We start from the raw sequence: 19,571 nt of genomic DNA, 5'->3' as shown, positions 1-19,571 counted from the left end.
GAAGTTAAATAAGCAGGGTGACAATATACAGCCTTGACGTACTCCTTTTCCTATTTGGAACCAGTCTGTTGTTCCATGTCCAGTTCTAACTGTTGCTTCCTGACCTGCATACAGATTTATCAGGAGGCAGGTCAGGTGGTCTGGTATTCCCATCTCTTTCAGAATTTCCCACACTTTATTGTGATCCACACAGTCGAGTTTCCATTACATGCAGCCAAATCTGTCCTACGAAGAGAAGTCGGTGGTTTGACACATCTTATTAGATATTCTGATACATTTGTCTATTAATGACTATTTATTATCTTAATCTAGTCTATGTAAAATGTTTTCTATAATTTCTCTATTTGTATAACTAAGAATTCAACTTTGGCTTGTGCAACATTACTGCTTGTGGCACAGACTTGGATTACTGTGATACTGAATGGTATACACTGGAAACAAACAGAGATCATTCTGTCGTTTTTGAGATTGCACCCAAGTACTGCATTTCTAACTCTTTTGTTGACTATGGGAGAAAGTACTGCATTCAATATGGCAGGAAATTTGGAAAACACAGCAGTGACCACAGGACTGGAAAAGGTCAGTTTTCATTCCAATGCCAAAGAATGTTCAAACTACCACATGATTGCACTCATCTCACACGCTACTAAAGTAATGCTCAAAATTCTCCAAGCCAGGTTTCAACAGTACATGAACCATGAACTTCCAGATGTTCAAGCTGGATTTAGAAAAGGCAGAGGAACCAGAGATCAAATTACCAATATCTGCTGGATTATAGAAAAAGCAAGAGAGTTCCAGAAAAGCATCCAATTCTTCTTTGTTGACTACACCAAAGGCTTTGACTGTGTGGATCACAACAAACTGTGGAAAATCGTAAAGACGGGAATACAAGACCACCTTACCTGCCTGCTGAGAAATCTGTATGCAGGTCAAGAAACAACAGTAACAACTGGACATGGAACAACAGACTGGTTCCAAATAGGAAAAGGAGTACATCAAGGCTGTATATTGTCACCCTGCTTATTTAACTTACATACAAAGTACATCATGTGAAATGACAGACTGGATGAAGCACAAGCTGGAATCTGATTGCTAGGAGAAATATCAATAACCTCAGATATGCAGATGACACCACCCTTATGGCAGAAAGTGAAGAGGAATTAAAGAGCCTCTTGAGGAAAGTGAAAGAGAAATGTGAAAAAGCTGGCTTAAAACTCAGCATTCAGCGAACAAGATCATGGCATCTGGTTGCATCACTTCATGGCAAATAAATGGAGAAACAATGGAAACAGTGAGATACTTTATTATTTTGGGCTCCCAAATCACTGAAGATGGTGACTACAGACATGAAATTAAAAGATGCTTGCTCCTTGGAAGACAAGCTAGGACCAACCGTTTAATCATATTAAAAAGCAGAGACATTACTTTGCTGACAAAAGTCCATCTAGCCAAAGCTATGGTTTTTCCAGTACTCATGTATGGATGTGAGAGTTAGACCATAAAGAAAGCTGAGTGCTGAAGAATTGATGCTTTTGAACTGTGGTGTTGGAGAAGCCTCTTGAGAGTCCCTTGGACTGCAAGGAGATCCAACCAGTCAATCCTAAAGGAAATCAATCCTAAATATTCATTGTAAGGACTGATGTTGCAGCTCCAATACTTTGGCTACCTGAAGTGAAGATCTGACTCATTGGAAAAGACCCTGATGCTGGGAAAGATTGAAGGCAGGAGGAGAAGGGGATGGCAGAGAATGAGGTGGTTGGATGGCATCACTGACTTGATGGAGATGAGTTTGAGCAAGCTCTGGGAGTTGGTGATGGACAGGGAGGCCTGGCATGCTGTAGTCATTGGTTGCAAATAGTCAGACATGACTGAGAAACTGAACTGAACTTAACTAAGAATTTGTCAACCTCAGCAAAACTGATGTTTATATGAAATACAAATATCAATAATTGTCTATGTTTACACACACACACACACACACACACACACACACACACACACACATTAGTCCCTGGACCTAATAACAGTGAAAAATGTCTAGATACAGTATCAAATGTCCCCTGTGTAGAGGGAGAGTAAAGTCACCCTAGTTGTAAGCCAGTGAGCTAAGAATATATTGATTCTGCTATTGATAAGATTATAAATCTAATGCAATACCACTTACTGAGTTTTTACTATATGCCTCCTCTTAATCTAGATCAGATCAGATCAGGTCAGTCGCTCAGTCGTGTTTGACTCTTTGTGACCCCATGAATCGCAGCACGCCAGGCCTCCCTGTCCATCACCAACTCCCAGAGTGCACTCAGACTCACGTCCATCGAGTCAGTGATGCCATCCAGCCATCTCATCCTCTGTTGTCCCCTTCTCCTCCTGCCCCCAATCCCTCCCAGCATCAGAGTCTTCTCCAATGAGTCAACTCTTTGCATGAGGTGGCCAAAGTACTGGAGTTTCAGCTTTAGCATCATTCCTTCCAAAGAAATCCCAGGGCTGATCTCCTTCAGAATGGACTGGTTGGATCTCCTTGCAGTCCAAGGGACTCTCAAGAGTCTTCTCCAACACCACAGTTCAAAAGCATCCAGAGGCTACTGTTATATAAGTAAAAAGACATCATCCCTGGCCTTTAGGGTCAACTATACAGACATACAGTTTTCATTTTCTCTTCAAAATAACTCACTTTGGCCTTCTGCCAACCATTTAGAAACCTGAAACAAATGCTGCTGTCATCCTAACAATAAGAGAAAACTGGAAAGTGTACAGAGTTTTTTTTTTCTTGAATCCAACAAAATCTAAGATCATAGAGAAAGCTAGCCTGAAGCACTAGGGAAGATGTGGCATGAGCACCAGTTCACCTGTGGCAGTGTAAACAAAGCTTACACACAGGTAAGAAGAACCTCACTACAATTTTAACATACTGCTAGTCTGAGTGAAGGTTGGCATGTAAACACAGAACACTGGGAACAGCTTATACTTGCATGCTCAACTTCACAACCCCCCTGGATGTGCATGAGCAATATTGGGGGCAGGATAAACAGCAGAGAAATTCTTCCTTAGTAGTTCAGCTTGAAGAACTGAAGCTGCGATAGCTACAAGGAAAGCATAAAGAACCACCCAGTCTATTCTTCCCAAAAGAGCTAAAGGCGGAAGCCACTAACGGATGAAATCAAGACAATTAAAATTCTCCCGTCACTGTGGAAAGAAAGAATAAACTGAGAAAGACTCACCCCTAAGAACCAAAGATGTAGTACCTACTTAGAAATGAGGCTGAACCAGTTAAAGAGATAATGCTTCTTGTCTCTTATGTCTCTTATGCTTAGGTCAGTGAAGGAAAGCAAAAACATTGTATCTACTGGGGGATGGTAAAGAAAATGCAGAGACCTTCTCTAATATGCGGGAACATAGGGAAGGCCTAAGGGAGAAGGCAATGGCAACCCACTCCAGTATTCTTGCCTGGAGAATCCCAGTGACGGAGGAGCCTGGTGGGCTGCCGTCTATGGGTTTGCACAGAGTTGGACACGACTGAAGCAACTTAGCAGCAGCAGCAGCAGGGAAGGCCTAAAACTGAGGGTAGAACTAGAACATTGAGGAGAACACACTGATAAACCTTAGTACAGATAATACCTGGAGGAGGAAATGGCAACCCACTCCAGTATCTTTGCCTGGAAAATCCCATGGGCAGAGGAGCCTAGTGGACTACAGTCCATGGGGTCACAAATAGTCAGGCATGACTGAAACGACTGAGCATGCACAGATAATACCATAAAGATTTGAAGCTGGTGGTGTGACAGAATTATCTATGATGAAAATAACACCCCAATTGTGCATAGTTCCTGAAAACAGTGGTTGATCTCCCCCACTAAAGGCCTAGCAGAAAAAAAAAACAAAACAGGCATGTCTGTTTCTAGTCACAATACTCTTTCCCCGAGTCTCTGTTGTTCTACACATTATGTATGACATGAAATTAAAAATTATGAGATATGCAAAGGAATAAGATCATAAAAAATAAATAAAAAACAAAGTATTCAACAGAAGACTAAGAAATTACTTAGATGTTGAAATTATAAATTAAGGAAAAAGCCCTCAAATTATTATGTTAATAGAAAAGGTGGATGACATGTATGAACACTTAGCAAATTTCAGCAAAGTGGAAAAACACAAGAATGAATCAAATACTAAAGTTAAATAGAGTTAAGTGAGAGAGATGAAGTATGATGCTGATGGACTCAACACAGCTAAGAAAAGAACTAATGAAATTTTAATTAGGTCAATAATGATTACACAATTTGAAACAAAAAGAGAAGAGAAAAAAAAAACACACACTAGAGCAGAACATCATGAGATATAGAATAATATAAAATGTGAACATATGTTTAATTGGAATAAATAAATAAATAAAACACCAATTTCTTCAGGTGGAAACACCACAAGGGAAGCGAGTCTGCAAGGCAGACAGAAATCCAGAGATGTGGGGACAATATAAACACAAGAGGACAAAAGACAGATTTGAAAACATTATGGCTAAGGATTTCCATAAATATTGAACCAATATTAAACCTAAATTTCATGCTCAGAGAATTTCAAACAGTGAAAATCAAAACCAGACAAACAGAAGAAAACAAAAAAAACCCATCCATAGACACAGCATACTCGAACTGATTAAAGTAGTAGTGAGGTTTAATTGAAACTATTTAGTACAATACAGATATGAAGAGAAAAAAACATGAAGACCAACAGTTGAAAAATAGATACAGCAGACATAGAAGCACAAAGACAATAGAACATACTACTTGGCAAAAGCTATGAAAGACAGAAGACAACTGTTTGAAGTTTTTATTGTTTATACTGTTGTTTTCTTTGAAAAAAAATTTTTTTCCCCCAGAGTCAGCTCCAGCACATCTGGCTGAAGTGTGGTTGGAGTTCCAGCTTGGCACTCTTGAATGCTACCTTACAGCAGAGGTCCCCAGTCCCTGGGGCACAGACCAGTAGCCGTACTGTACTGGTCCCTGGCTTGTTAGGAGCCAGGCCATATAGCAGGAGTTGCGGGGCTGGCAAGCAAGTTAAGATTCATCTGTACTTACAGCCACTCCCCATCACCCCAGTTACTGCCTAAGCTCGGCCTCTTGTCAGATCAGCAGTGGCACTGTATTCTCATAGGAGTGCAAACCCTACTATGAACTGTGTGCATGAGGGATTGAGGTTGCGTGCTCCTTACAAGAATTATCCTGAAACCATTCCCCCACCCCTGGTCAGTGGAAAAACTGTCTTTCACAAAACTAGTCCCTGGTACTAAAAAGGATGGGGACTGTAGTTTTACAAGACATCGGGGACTTTAAGATGTAATTAAGGTTATTTATTACAATTTTAGGGAGATTATTTCTGATTATCCAAGCTGCTAATTCTATTGCATGAATTCTTAAAAGCCAAGCCTTCTCCTGGCTGAGTGCAGAAGAGGAAGTTAGAGATAGTCAAAGCAGGAGAAAGACCCAAGGTACCTTTGCTGGTTTGAAAATGGAGGGGGCCACATGAAAAACAGAACAAACTGAATTCTCCCAAACATCCTGGAAGTACTTGAAAACAGATTCTTTCAGAGAGTCTATAAGCAATGCAGGCATGCTGATTTGATCTTGATTTCAGCCTTGAGAGATGACCCTAAGCAGAAAAATCAGTTGAGAGACACTGTGCCTGAAATTGTGACCTATGAAATCTGTTAGAAACTAAGTTTGTTGCTGTTGGTTAGTCAATAAATCATGTCCAACTCTTGTGACCCCATGGACTGTAGCCTGCCAGCCTCCTCTGTCCAAGGGATTTCCTAGGCAAGAGTACTATAGTGGGTTATCATTTCCTTCTCCAGGTAATCTTCCCAACCAAGGGACTGAAATGAATCCCCTGCATTTACAGGTGGGTTCTTTACCCACTGAGCAACCAGGCAATCCACTGAGTTCAGTTCAGTCGCTCAGTCGTGTGCAACTCTTTGTGACCCCATGAATCCCAGCACGCCAGGCCTCCCTGTCCATCACCAACTCCTGGAGTTTACTCAAACTCATGTCCATCGAGTCAGTGATGCTATCCAGCCATCATCCTATGTGGTCCCCTTCTCCTCCTGCCCCCAATCCCTCCCAGCATCAGGGTCTTTTCCAATGAGTCAACTCTTCTCATGAGGTGGCCAAAGTACTGGAGTTTCAGCTTTAGCATCAATCCATCCAAAGAACACCCAAGACTGATCTCCTTTAGAATGGACTGGTTGGATCTCCTTGCAGTCCAAGGGACTCTCAAGAGTCTTCTCCAACACCACAGTTCAAAAGCATCAATTCTTCGGTGCTCAGCTTTCTTCACAGTCCAACTCTCACATCCATACATGGCCACTGGAAAAACTGTAGCATTTACTAGACGGACTTTTGTTGGCAAAGTAATGTCTCTACTTTTGAATATGCTATCTAGGTTGGTCATAAATTTCCTTCCAAGGAGTAAGCGTCTTTTAATTTCATGGCTGCAGTCACCATCTGCAGTGATTTTGGAGCCCCAGAAAATAAAGTCTGACACTGTTTCCCCAACTATTTCCCGTGAAATGATGGGACCAGATGCCATGAACTTAGTTGTCTAAATGTTGAGCTTTAAGCCAACTTTTTCACTCTCCTCTTTCACTTTCATCAAGAGGCTTTTGAGTTCCTCTTCACTTTCTGCCATAAGGGTGGTGTCATCTGCATATCTGAGGTTACTGATATTTCTCCCGGCAATCTTGATTCCAGCTTGTGTTTCTTCCAATCCAGCGTTTCTCATGATGTACTCTGCATAGAAGTTAAATAAACAGGGTGACAATATACAGCCCTGACATACTCCTTTTCCTATTTGGAACCAGTCTGTTGTTCCATGTCCAGTTCTAACTGTTGCTTCCAGACCTGCATAAAGGTTTCTCAGAGGCAAGTCAGGTGTCTGGTATGCCCATCTCTATCAGAATTTTCCACAGTTTATTGTGATCCACACAGTCAAAGGCTTTGGCATAGTCAATAAAGCAGAAATAGATGTTTTTCTGGAGCTGTCTTGCTTTTTCAATGATCCAGTAGATGTTGGCAATTTGAACTCTGGTTCCTCTGCCTTTTCTAAAACCAGCTTAACACCTGGAAGTTCACCGTTCATGTATTGCTGAAGCCTGGCTTGGAGAATTTTGAGCATTACTTTACTAGTGTGTGAGATGAGTGCAATTGTGCAGTAGTTTGAGCATTCTTTGGCATTGCTTGTCTTTGGGATTGGAACGAAAACTGACCTTTTCCAGTCCTGTGGCCACTACTGAGTTTTCCAAATTTGCCGGCATATTGAGTGCAGCACTTTCACAGCATCATCTTTCAGGATTTGGAATAGCTCAACTGGAATTCCATCACCTCCACTAGCTTTGTTCGTAGTGATGCTTTCGAAGGACCAGTTGACTTCACGTTCCAGGATGTCTGGCTCTAGGTCAGTGATCACACCATCATGATTATCTGGGTCGTGAAGATCTGTTTTGTACAGTTCTTCTGAGTATTCTTGCCATCTCTTCTTAATATCTTCTGCTTCCGTTAGGTCCCTACCATTTCTGTCCTTTATTGAGCCCATCTTTACATGAAATGTTCCCTTGGTATCTCTAATTTTCTTGAAGAGATCTCTAGTCTTTCCCGTTCTGTTGTTTTCTTCTATTTCTTTGCATTGGTCGCTGAGGAAGGCTTTCTTATCTCTTCTTACTATTCTTTGGAACTCTGCATTCAGATGTTTATATCTTTCCTTTTCTCCTTTGCTTTTCGCTTCTCTTCTTTTCACAGCTATTTGTAAGTCCTCCCCAGACAGCCATTTTGCTTTTTTGCATTTCTTTTTCTTGGGGATGGTCTTGATCCCTGTCTCCTGTACAATTTCATGAACCTCCTTCCACAGTTCATCAGGCACTCTATCTATCAGATCTAGTTTCTTAAATCTGTTTCTCACTTCCACTGTATAATCATAAGGGATTTGATTAAGTTCATACCTGAATGGTCTAGTGGTTTTCCCTACTTTCTTCAATTTAAGTCTGAATTTGGCAATAAGGAGTTCATGGTCTGAGCCACAGTCAGCTCCTGGTGTTGTTTTTGCTGACTGTATGGAGCTTCTCCATCTTTGGCTGCAAAGAATAGAATCAATCTGATTTCAGTGTTGACCATCTGGTAATGTCCATGTGTAGAATCTTCTCTTGTGTTGTTGGAAGAGGGTGTTTGCTATGACCAGTGCATTTTCTTGGCAAAACTCTATTAGTCTTTGCCCTGCTTCACTCCATATTCCAAGGCCAAATTTGCCTGTTACTTGAGGTGTTTCTTTACTTCCTACTCTTGTATTCCATTCCCCTATAATGAAAAGGACATCTTTTTAGGTGTTAGTTCTAAAAGGTCTTGTAGGTCTTCATAGAACCATTCAACTTCAGCTTCTTCAGCATTACTGGTTGGGGCATAGACTTGGATTACTGTGATATTGAATGATTTGCCTTGGAAACAAACAGAGATCATTCTGTCATTTTTGAGATTGGATCCAAGCACTGCATTCTACCTCATTTCTTCTAACGGATTCCTGCCCACAGTAGTAGATGTAATGGTCATTTGAGTTAAATTCACCCATTCCAGTCCATTTTAGTTCGCTGATTCATAGAATTCAACGTTCACTCTTGCCATCTCCTGTTTGACCACTTCCAATTTGCCTTGATTCATGGACCTAACATTCTAACTTCTTATGCAATATTGCTCTTTACAGCATTGGACCTTGCTTTTATCACCAGTCACATCCACAACTGGGTATTGTCATTGTTTTGGCTCTATCCCTTCATTCTTTCTGGGGTTATTTCTCCACTGATGTCCAGTAGCATATTGGGCACCTACCAACTTGGGGAGTTCCTCTTTCAGTATCCTATCATTTTGCCTTTTCATACTGTTCATGGGGTTCTCAAGGCAAGAATACTGAAGTGGTTTTCCATTCCCTTCTTCAGTGGACCACATTCTCTCAGACCTCTCCACATGACCTGCCCATCTTGGGTGGCTCCACATGGCGTGGCTTAGTTTCATTGAGTTAGACAAGGCTGTAATGGACTTCACGGAAGTGTGGGAATCCACTAGGTAAAAAAAATAGGTGTTTTCTAAAACCCCTAAATTCATGATACTTTGCTATAGAAGCAATGAAATATCAACATACCACATAGTTGCCCTAAATAAATCATAAATATTTTACACAAAAACTTGTATTGAAAATGCTTAGTCCAGCTTTATTTATAACTACCCCAAACTGAAAATGACCTAAATATCCTTTAGCTAATAAATGGATGACAAGCAATATTTCACTTGTATATCAAAGACACTTAAAATTTCATATCAATCTTCAACACTAGAAATCAGTCTAATATCACTTGGTTCTCATTAATAGATCACAATGGCATAAATTATAAGAAAATTATAATTAAATATAAGATTATCAATTATTATCTCATCTTATCCTCTCCTTTTATGTAGTCTTTCATCATAGAAATGAGTACATTTTGAGGGGCCTTATTTCTACTTTCTAAATTCATATACATTGCTATCTAGGATTATATACAGCTAGATGATTGTAAATTTATTATTAGATGATTTATTAGATTTATTAGATGATTTATTATTAGATTATTTATTTTAGTATCTTTTCAGGGCTTGGGTTGATTTTTCTATGATTACCAGTGATATTTCTTTTCTCTCTCTCTCTTTTTTTTTTTTTAGAGTTTACATGTATTATGGTCTCTGGACCATTTTTCAGAGGTTTTTTTTTATGTTTTTCCCCAAAATAATATGACTTCACAAAGATAACATTTGAAAAAATAATTCAACAAATCCAACATCCTTTCATTTCAAAAACTTTCAGAAAATTAGGAACAGAAGGGAATTTCCTCACATGAAAAAAGGCATTTATCAAAAATCCATAGCTAACATCATAGTCAATGGTGTCAGACTCAAAAATTTATTCCTAATATCAGAAACAAAACAAGGACGTTGATTTTCAAAATTTTACTAGAAGGTCTAGCTAGAGCAATTAGGCAAGAAAAAGAAATAACAGACATCCAAATTAGAAAGGAAGCAGTAAAATTCTCTCTGGTTGAAGATGACATGATTCTATATATGGAAAACCACAAAGAATAAATATATACACATACATATACACATATTCACACAAACTCTGGAACTAATTCAGTAAAGGTCCAAGTTATAAGATCAAAGACTAGAGATCTCTTCAAGAAAATCAGAGATACCAAAGGAATATTTCATGCAAAGATGAGCTTGATAAAGGACAGAAGTGGTAGGGACCTAACAGAAGCAGAAGATATTAAGAAGAGATGGCAAGAATACACAGAAGAACTGTACAAAACAGATCTTCACGACCCAGATAATCACGATGGTGTGATCACTGACCTAGAGCCAGACATCCTGGAATGTGAAGTCAAGTGGGCCTTAGAAAGCATCACTATGAACAAAGCTAGTGGAGGTGATAGAATTCCAGTTGAGCTATTTCAAATCCTGAAAGATGATGCTGTGAAAGTGCTACACTCAATATGCCAGCAAATTTGGAAAACTCAGTAGTGGCCACAGGACTGGAAAAGGTCAGTTTTCATTCCAATCCCAAAGAAAGGCAATGCCAAAGAATGCTCAAACTACTGCACAATTGCACTCATCTCACACGCTAGTAAAGTAATGCTTAAAATTCTCCAAGCCAGGCTTGAAAAATATGTGAACCGTGAACTTCCTGATGTTCAAGCTGGTTTTAGAAAAGGCAGAGGAACCAGAGATCAAATTGCCAACATCTGCTGGATCTGGAAAAAAGCAAGAGAGTTCCAGAAAAAACATCTATTTCTGCTTTATTGACTATGCCAAAGCCTTTGACTTTGTGGATCACAGTAAACTGTGGAAAATTCTGAAAGAGATGGGAATACCAGACCACCTGATCTGCCTCTTGAGAAATTTGCATGCAGGTCAGGAAGCAACAGTTAGAACTGGACATGGAACAACAGACTGGTTCCAAATAGGAAAAGGAGTACGTCAAGGCTGTATATTGTCACCCTGCTTATTTAACTTATATGCAGAGTACATCATGAGAAACGCTGGACTGGAAGAAACACAAGCTGGAATGAAGATTGCTGGGAGAAAGATCAATCACCTCAGATATGCAGATAACACCACCCTTATGGCAGAAAGTGAAGAGGAACTCAAAAGCCTCTTGATGAAGGTGAAAGTGGAGAGTGAAAAAGTTGGCTTAAAGCTCAACTTTCAGAAAACGAAGATCATGGCATCCGGTCCCATCACTTCATGGGAAATAGATGGGGAAACAGTGGAAACAGTGTCAGACTTTATTTTGGGGGGCTCCAAAATAACTGCAGATGGTGACTGCAGCCATGAAATTAAAAGATGCTTACTCTTTGGAAGGAAAGCATATTCAAAAGCATATTCAAAAGCAGAGACATTACTTTGCCAACAAAGGTTCGTCTAGTCAAGGCTATGGTTTTTCCTTTGGTCATGTATGGATGTGAGAGTTGGACTGTGAAGTAGGCTGAGCACCGAAGAATTGAACTGCTTTGAACTGCGGTGTTGGACAAGACTCTTGAGAGTCCCTTGGACTGCAAGGAGATCCAGTCAGTCCATTCTGAAGGAGATCAGCCCTGGGATATCTTTGGAAGGAATGATACTGAAGCTGAAACTCCAGTTCTTTGGCCACCTCATGCAAAGAGTTGACTCATTGGAAAAGAGTCTAATGCTGGGCGGGATTGGGGGCAAGAGGAGAGAGGACAACAGAGGATGAGATGGCTGGATGGCATCACTGACTCGATGGACATGAGTCTGAGTAAATTCCGGGAGTTGATGATGGACAGAGAGGCCTGGCATGCTGCGATTCATGGGGTCACAAAGAGTCGGACACGACTGAGTACTGATCTGATCTGAACTGATAAGATCACAACAAAAATTCCATTTGTATTATATATTATCTGAAAAGAAATTAGTAACCTGAAATGAAAATTAAGAAAATAATTTCATTTATAATAGCATCCAAAAGAAAAAATACTTTGGAGTAAATTTACTCTTCTAAGTGAAAGAGTTATATACTGAAATTTATAAACTACTGGCAAAATAAATTAAAGGCCTAAATAAATGAAAATATATCCTGTGTTTATAGATTGTAAAAGACAATGTTGTTAAGATGTCAGTACTACCCAAAGTGATGTACAGATTCAATGTAATTCCTATCATAATACCAATAGTTATTTTTTTCACAAAATGGAAAATCCAAACCTCAAATCCATATGCAATTGCAAAGGACTTGAGTGATTAAAAAAAAATCTTGCAAAAGAAGAATGAAGTTGAAGACGTTAAATTTTCAAAAGTTACTACAAAACTTACTAATCAAAGAAATGTGGTCTTAGCATAAGGATAAACATAGAAGAATCAAGTAGAACTGAGAGTCCAGAAATAAACACATGTGCTGTGCTGTGCTTGGTTCCTAAGTTGTGTCCGACTTTTTGAAACCCCATGGACTATGGTCCATTAGGCACCTCTGTCCAAGTGGATTCTCCAGGCAAGAATACTGGAGTGGGTTGCCATGTTCTCCTCCAGGGCATCTTCCCAACCCAGGGATTGAACCCAGGTCTCCTGCATTACAGGTGGATTCTTTACCATCTGAGCCACCAGGGAAGCCCATATCTCTATGGTCAATTAATTTTCAAAAACTAAGACCTCTCAGTAGAGCAAAGAATAATCTTTTTTTTTTAATCAAATGATGCTTTGATCAATAGACTTCCACTTGCAAAAAAAAAGCTGGAGTCACACCTCACACTACATACAGATATTAACACGAAATGGATCAATAACATAAATATAAGTGCTAAAATCTTAAGATTTTTTAGAAGAAAGTACATGGGTAAAACTTCACATCTCTTGATTTGGCAATATTATTCAGTTATAAAATGAAATAAGGTACTGATACATGAAACTACACGGAATAACCCACAAAACATTATGGTAAGTGAAAGAAGCCAAACAAAAAAGGCCATATACAAAATACCTGAAATAGATGAAATTAATAGGAACAGAATGCAGATTGGTGGTTTCCAGGGCCCAGCCGGCAGGGAAAGGGAGAAACTGCTTAATAGGTAAGGGGCTTAGTCTGGAGTTATTGAAATATTTGGAACTAGATACAAATGTTGGTTACACAGCATTGTGAACATATTAACTACTACTAAATTATTCACTTTAAAATGGTTTACTTTATGTTATGTGAATTTCACCTCAATAAATTATTTAAAAAATAACAGCTGCTAACGGCAGATGCTCATCTTCCCAAGATGCTTGTCATTGGGCAAAACTGACTTGCATACATAAACATTTATAAATTATGCTGTACTCATGAAGGTTAAGAAACTGAAACAGTGAGTCCTCCTTGTTTATATACCCTGTGCACAGTCCACAAGAGTGGTTTCATTTTTTCCTTCTTTGAGTGAGGGGTGGTAAGAGAAGGGGGCTGGTAATATGCTTAAGCAAAGTCTAGCTAGGGAGAAGATCATGTCTCATGTCTCATATCTTGGTGTCTACAGAAAGGGTAATTATATAACCAAGATTTGATTATAATTTCATAATGTTTTTCTCTTATGTACTTCTTACAACTCCAGTTTCCTTTTTCAAATTGCTTGACTTTTCCCTTAAATAAACAATCATATCTCTTTGGACTTATTTTTTAGTGGCTTAACTTGCCACTTTTCTTCTTTGCAGTGTTTGATGCTAAATCAGCTTGTCCTCATTGGTAAGATAATAATCAAGAACACTGACTGTTCCTAGTTTACTTCTTTAATTATTTAAACATTAAAAATGTCACAGCATACTGGGAGAACCTTAAATATCATGCCATGCTAATGATTGGCTTTCTGTTTATCCCCAAAACCAACATATTATGACACAAAACAGATTTGATAAACTGATTGAACAAAACATGGTCTGCTTTCTCTACCCCATCTAGAAGTGCCAGTTACAATTCCTACCATACTACCATTTCTTACTGGTTCTTCCCTACTAACTCTAATACTGTATCAGATTCCCTGTGATTGCTTATTTTCAATGTCTGTGTATAGTAGCAATATGCAATAGGATAACACCACTTCTCTTTTCCACACTTATCTCTTTCAAATAGTCCATGCTGGTTTAGGCCTTATTTCCTTATCAGAGTGCCTATTTGACTGTGATTTAGTCATTACTGAAATCTAAAATTAACATTCATGGCTTCTGTTGACATACATACTGACTATCAATCATTGATTCTTCTGCAAGGAAACAGGGATAGGAAAGACATTTGCTTCTGCTGTTGCTAAGTCGCTTCAGTCGTGTCTGACTCTGTGTGACCCCATAGACGGAAGCCCACCAGGCTCCCCCATCCCTGGGATTCTCCAGGCAAGAACACTGGAGTGGGTTGCCATTTCCTTCTCCAATGCATGAAAGTGAAAAGTGAAAGTGAAGTCGCTCAGTCATGTCCGACTCTTAGCAACCCCATGGACTGCAGCCCATCAGGCTCTTCCGTCCATGGGATTTTCCAGGCAAGAGTGCTGGAGTGGGGTGCCATTGCCTTCTCCAAGGAAAGACATTTAGGCAAAGGAAAAGCAGAGAAATTAAACCTTGAGAATATTCCTTGATATTTGAATTGCTAGGGAAATTATTTCTGTTCCATGTCCATGATTTCAAATGTCTTCTTTGAGCCATTTATAGATTTTAGATGTATTTTGTGAGAATTTATTGACACTCAGATGCACTGCCCCATCCATACTCTGCTTTTCTCTTGACCTATTGCTTTTGACATTTCATTTTCTTTTGGAGATTATTATATATAATCTTATTGCCACTTTATGTTGAGTTTATTGACAGGGGTGGTAAGATTTCTTTGATTGTGTGGTAATGCACATGTTTAACCTCTATGTACTTGCCAAGTTATTTATTCTACAGAATGTGCATTGCTTGATGTACTAAGAAAATGACAAGCTGATGCTTGTAAAGACTAACTATTCCTCTGCATTTGTTCTTTATATTAAAGCATATTGACACTTTTAAAATGTCAAGTTATTTTCTTTTAATCTTGACATAATTTCAAGGAATAAAGTGCTCAAGAAAATCAATCTTGTTAATATTCCACATATTCTGAGACTGTTGTATAATATTTCTTGTGTTAAACAGCTTTGCTATGTCTAATTAGTGACAATGAGGGTCTAGTGCATTACCGATTGCCTTTTATTTTTACTTTGATCAAAACATTCAAATTATTATTAAAATTTTAAAATATTTTTTGATAATGTTGACATTGCTTCTTTTATTTTAAAAATACACTACTTAGGTGAAGAGGGAACTTTTTAGTAGAATTTTAACTTATAGAACATGTGGAACTTGACACTATTATAAAGCCATATATATCTTATATAAAAACAATTATATAACTGAAACATAGGTTATTATTATGCTTTAAAAGTTAATAACCTTACAAAAGAAATGTATCAATAATATATTTATGACCAAAATACTCGATTCCTAAATTTACAGTCTTGGGGAATAATCAATGTCATTGTTATTTTCAAGTAACAAATGAAGTAATTCAGTTCAAGGATGTTTAAAAAGTTTAGGATCATGGTACAAATTAGGGGCAGACTCCTATCTGGAGTCTTGAACCAATTTCATGAATTTAGCTATCATTCATTGAATTCAGGGATTCTGATCTTATATTGATCTCTATTCTTAAATAGCTTTGTGTCAACTGACAGTGATTCAGTATGATTGTTGTGACAAAGCAGTTATATAGAGTGGATAGTTTAGGAGAATTGTGGATAGATAACACTGCTATATCCCTTAGAAGTTATACAAAACCTACTGAATCACTCTGCCTTCCTGGAATCATTTATAGTCCTCAAATTAGGTTTGCATTTTATTTTCCTCTTGATTATTATCGATAGGATGGGGAGTCTTTCATTATTTTTCCTATCAAAATGGTGAATTTCCACATATTTTACAATCAACATATTAATGGTGTTGGAAAGTATTTTTGACTTGAAACCTTTAAAAATTGCTTGCTTGAAAATGCTTACTCACTTATAAATAAAAGAACAATATTATACTCTTGTTTCTTCAAGATCCGGCAAAACTCTTTAGAAACATGGTTTTACACTAGTTGTGAAAATTTTGGTTACAGTTTGATCTATGGCCAATAGTTAGAAAGTAGGAGGAGTAGGACGGGGAAAACACTTTCTCCCCCACAAATTCATCAAAAGAGCATTTAAACGTCGAGTAAATTCCACAAAACAACTTCTGAATGCCGGCAGAGGACATCAGGCACCCAGAAAAGCAACCCAACTCCTTGAAAGGAGGTAGGAAAAAATATTAAAGACTATAAAAGAGACAAAAGAGGGAGAGACGGAGTTCCGTCCCAGGAAGGGAGTCTTAAAAAGAGAGAAGTTTCCAAACACCAGGAAACCTTCTCACTGCCGAATCCGTGCCGAGCTTTGGAAGCACAGAGGGCAACATAACAGGGAGAAAAAATAAATAAACAATTAAAACTCGCAGATTGCGAGCCCTACGGTAACTCCCCCAGCGGAGAAGCAGCGCAGACGCCTGCATCCGCCATTAGCAAGCGGGGGCTGGGCAGGGAGGCGCGGCGCGGGCTGCATCGCTGAGAGTAAGAATCTGGCCTGAATACCCTGAGCACTATCTGAGCGAAATAATTTGGGCTAGCAAACCAGACTGTGGGATATCTACCATGCGAAAAGCCAGCCCTAACCTAAGACACCGCCAGCCCGCGCATGGAACAAAGGACTAAACAGAGAGAGCCGGCTGCAGACCTTCCCCCTCCGGAGACAGGCAGCCAGAGCTGGAAGGGGTCAATCGCAGCCCCAGAGAGACATTATCTATAAAACTGGCTTCTTTGCTAACTAAAACTTATTGGGGGTCTGGACGGTCAACATCTGCCTGAGAAGGTGCGCCGGTTTTACACCCAGATAACCTAGTGGCGGGGAGGCGATAAGTCGCAGCATTGGCGCTCGCCAAACACCTCATCACCTGAGCTGCTCGGACCTGGGAAGAGCACAAAATGCAGGCCCAACTGAGTCTCCGCCTCTGAGGACTACCTGAGTGCCTGAACCTGAGCGGCTTGGACCTGGGAGGTGCATGCAACCCAGGGCCGGCCTCGGATTGTTCCCGGCGGAACAACCTAGAGCCTGAGCAGTGTGGGCAGGGAGGCTACACGCGCCGTGAGCGGGGGCAGATCCAGTGTGGCTGAGGCACTGCGAGCGCACGCCAGTGTCATTTGTTTGCAGCATCCCTCCCTCCCTCCCCACAGCGCGACTGAACAAAGAGAAGAAATACAGCTCCACCCACCAGAACACCGACACAAGCTTCCCTAACCAGGAAACCTTGACAAGCCACCTCTACATACCCACACACAGCGAGGAAACGCCACAATAAAGAGAACTCCACAAACTGCCAGAATACAGAATGGACTCCCAAACTCAGCAATTTAAACAAGATGAAGAGACAGAGGAATACCCAGCAGATAAAGGAACAGGATAAATGCCCACCAAACCAAACAAAAGAGGAAGAGATAAGGAATCTACCTGATAAAGAATTCCAAATAATGATAGTGAAATTGATCCAAAATCTTGAAATTAAAATGGAATCACAGATAAATAGCCTGGAGACAAGGATTGAGAAGATGCAAGAAAGGTTTAACAAGGACCTAGAAGAAATAAAAAAGAGTCAATATATAATGAATAATGCAATAAATGAAATTAAAAACACTCTGGAGGCAACAAATAGTAGAATAACAGAGGCAGAAGATAGGATTAGTGAATTAGAAGATAGAATGGTAGAAATAAATGAATCAGAGAGGATAAAAGAGAAACGAATTAAAAGAAATGAGGACAATCTCAGAGACCTCCAGGACAATATTAAATGCTACAACATTCGAATCATAGGGGTTCCAGAAGAAGAAGACAAAAAGAAAGACCATGAGAAAATACTTGAAGAGATAATAGTTGAAAACTTCCCTAAAATGGGGAAGGAAATAATCACCCAAGTCCAAGAAACCCAGAGAGTCCCAAACAGGATAAACCCAAGGAGAAACACCCCAAGACACATATTAATCAAATTAACAAAGATCAAACACAAAGAACAAATATTAAAAGCAGCAAGGGAAAAACAACAAATAACACACAAGGGAATTTCCATAAGGATAACAGCTGATCTTTCAATAGAAACTCTTCAAGCCAGGAGGGAATGGCAAGACATACTTAAAATGATGAAAGAAAATAACCTACAGCCCAGATTATTGTACCCAGCAAGGATCTCATTCAAGTATGAAGGAGAAATCAAAAGCTTTTCAGACAAGCAAAAGCTGAGAGAATTCTGCACCACCAAACCAGCTCTCCAACAAATACTAAAGGATATTCTCTAGACAGGAAACACAAAAATGGTGTATAAACTTGAACCCAAAACAATAAAGTAAATGGCAACGGGATCATACTTATCAGTAATTACCTTAAACGTAAATGGGTTGAATGCCCCAACCAAAAGACAAAGACTGGCTGAATGGATACAAAAACAAGACCCCTACATATGTTGTCTACAAGAGACCCACCTCAAAACAGGGGACACATACAGACTGAAGGTGAAGGGCTGGAAAAAGATTTTCCATGCAAATAGGGACCAAAAGAAAGCAGGTGTCACAATACTCGTATCAGATAAATTAGACTTTAAAACAAAGGCTGTGAAAAGAGACAAAGCAGGTCACTACATAATGATCAAAGGATCAATCCAAGAAGAAGATATAACAATTATAAATATATATCCACCCAACATGGGAGCACCGCAGTATGTAAGACAAATGCTAACAAGTATGAAAGGAGAAATTAACAATAACACAATAATAGTGGGAGATTTTAATACCCCACTCACACCTATGGATAGATCAACTAAACAGAAAATTAACAGGGGAAAAAACAAACAAACAAACAAAAAAAAAACATGTATCTATAAAGTTCACTAAAGCAAAGCACAGTAAAATTAAAAAAAAAAAAAAAAAAGAAAGTAGGACCAATACGTAACTAGAGACAAAGGAAAGGGAGTGCTCCTGGGATCAAGTCCAAACTTTGGCCATTAACAGCATGACCATATAGAACTTAATAATTACCAGAAAGTATAGGCATACACGACATGTTAGAAAACCAAATGGAACTACTCAATATTTCTGTAGTTAAATGAAAATTTTTACTATAGTTCTTTTGTTAGCTAGGGATGTTTTCAAGTTCAGTTAATAAAAAAAAACAGAATTTTCAGCAATATATCATATTTCAGATATTTAAGAAATATTCTGTATATTACTTTTCTAAAATAACATGAGCTTCAGGTAAGTACTGCTTTTCAATAAAGTATTTCACATAAATATTTTATCATCAACTTACTATTCAAATTATTTTCCCCAAACACATACAAAAGACATACAATAGTGTTCTAGCTTCTCAAATACACAAGTGAAAAGGATTCAAAAAATCTTTTTTTTAC

This window comes from Bos grunniens, chromosome 7 (assembly GCF_055505025.1).
Source record: "Bos grunniens cultivar Pamir isolate PY7600 chromosome 7, Bosgru_T2T1.0, whole genome shotgun sequence".
NCBI lineage: Eukaryota > Metazoa > Chordata > Mammalia > Artiodactyla > Bovidae > Bos > Bos grunniens.
Note: the sequence above shows the minus strand (reverse complement) of the source record.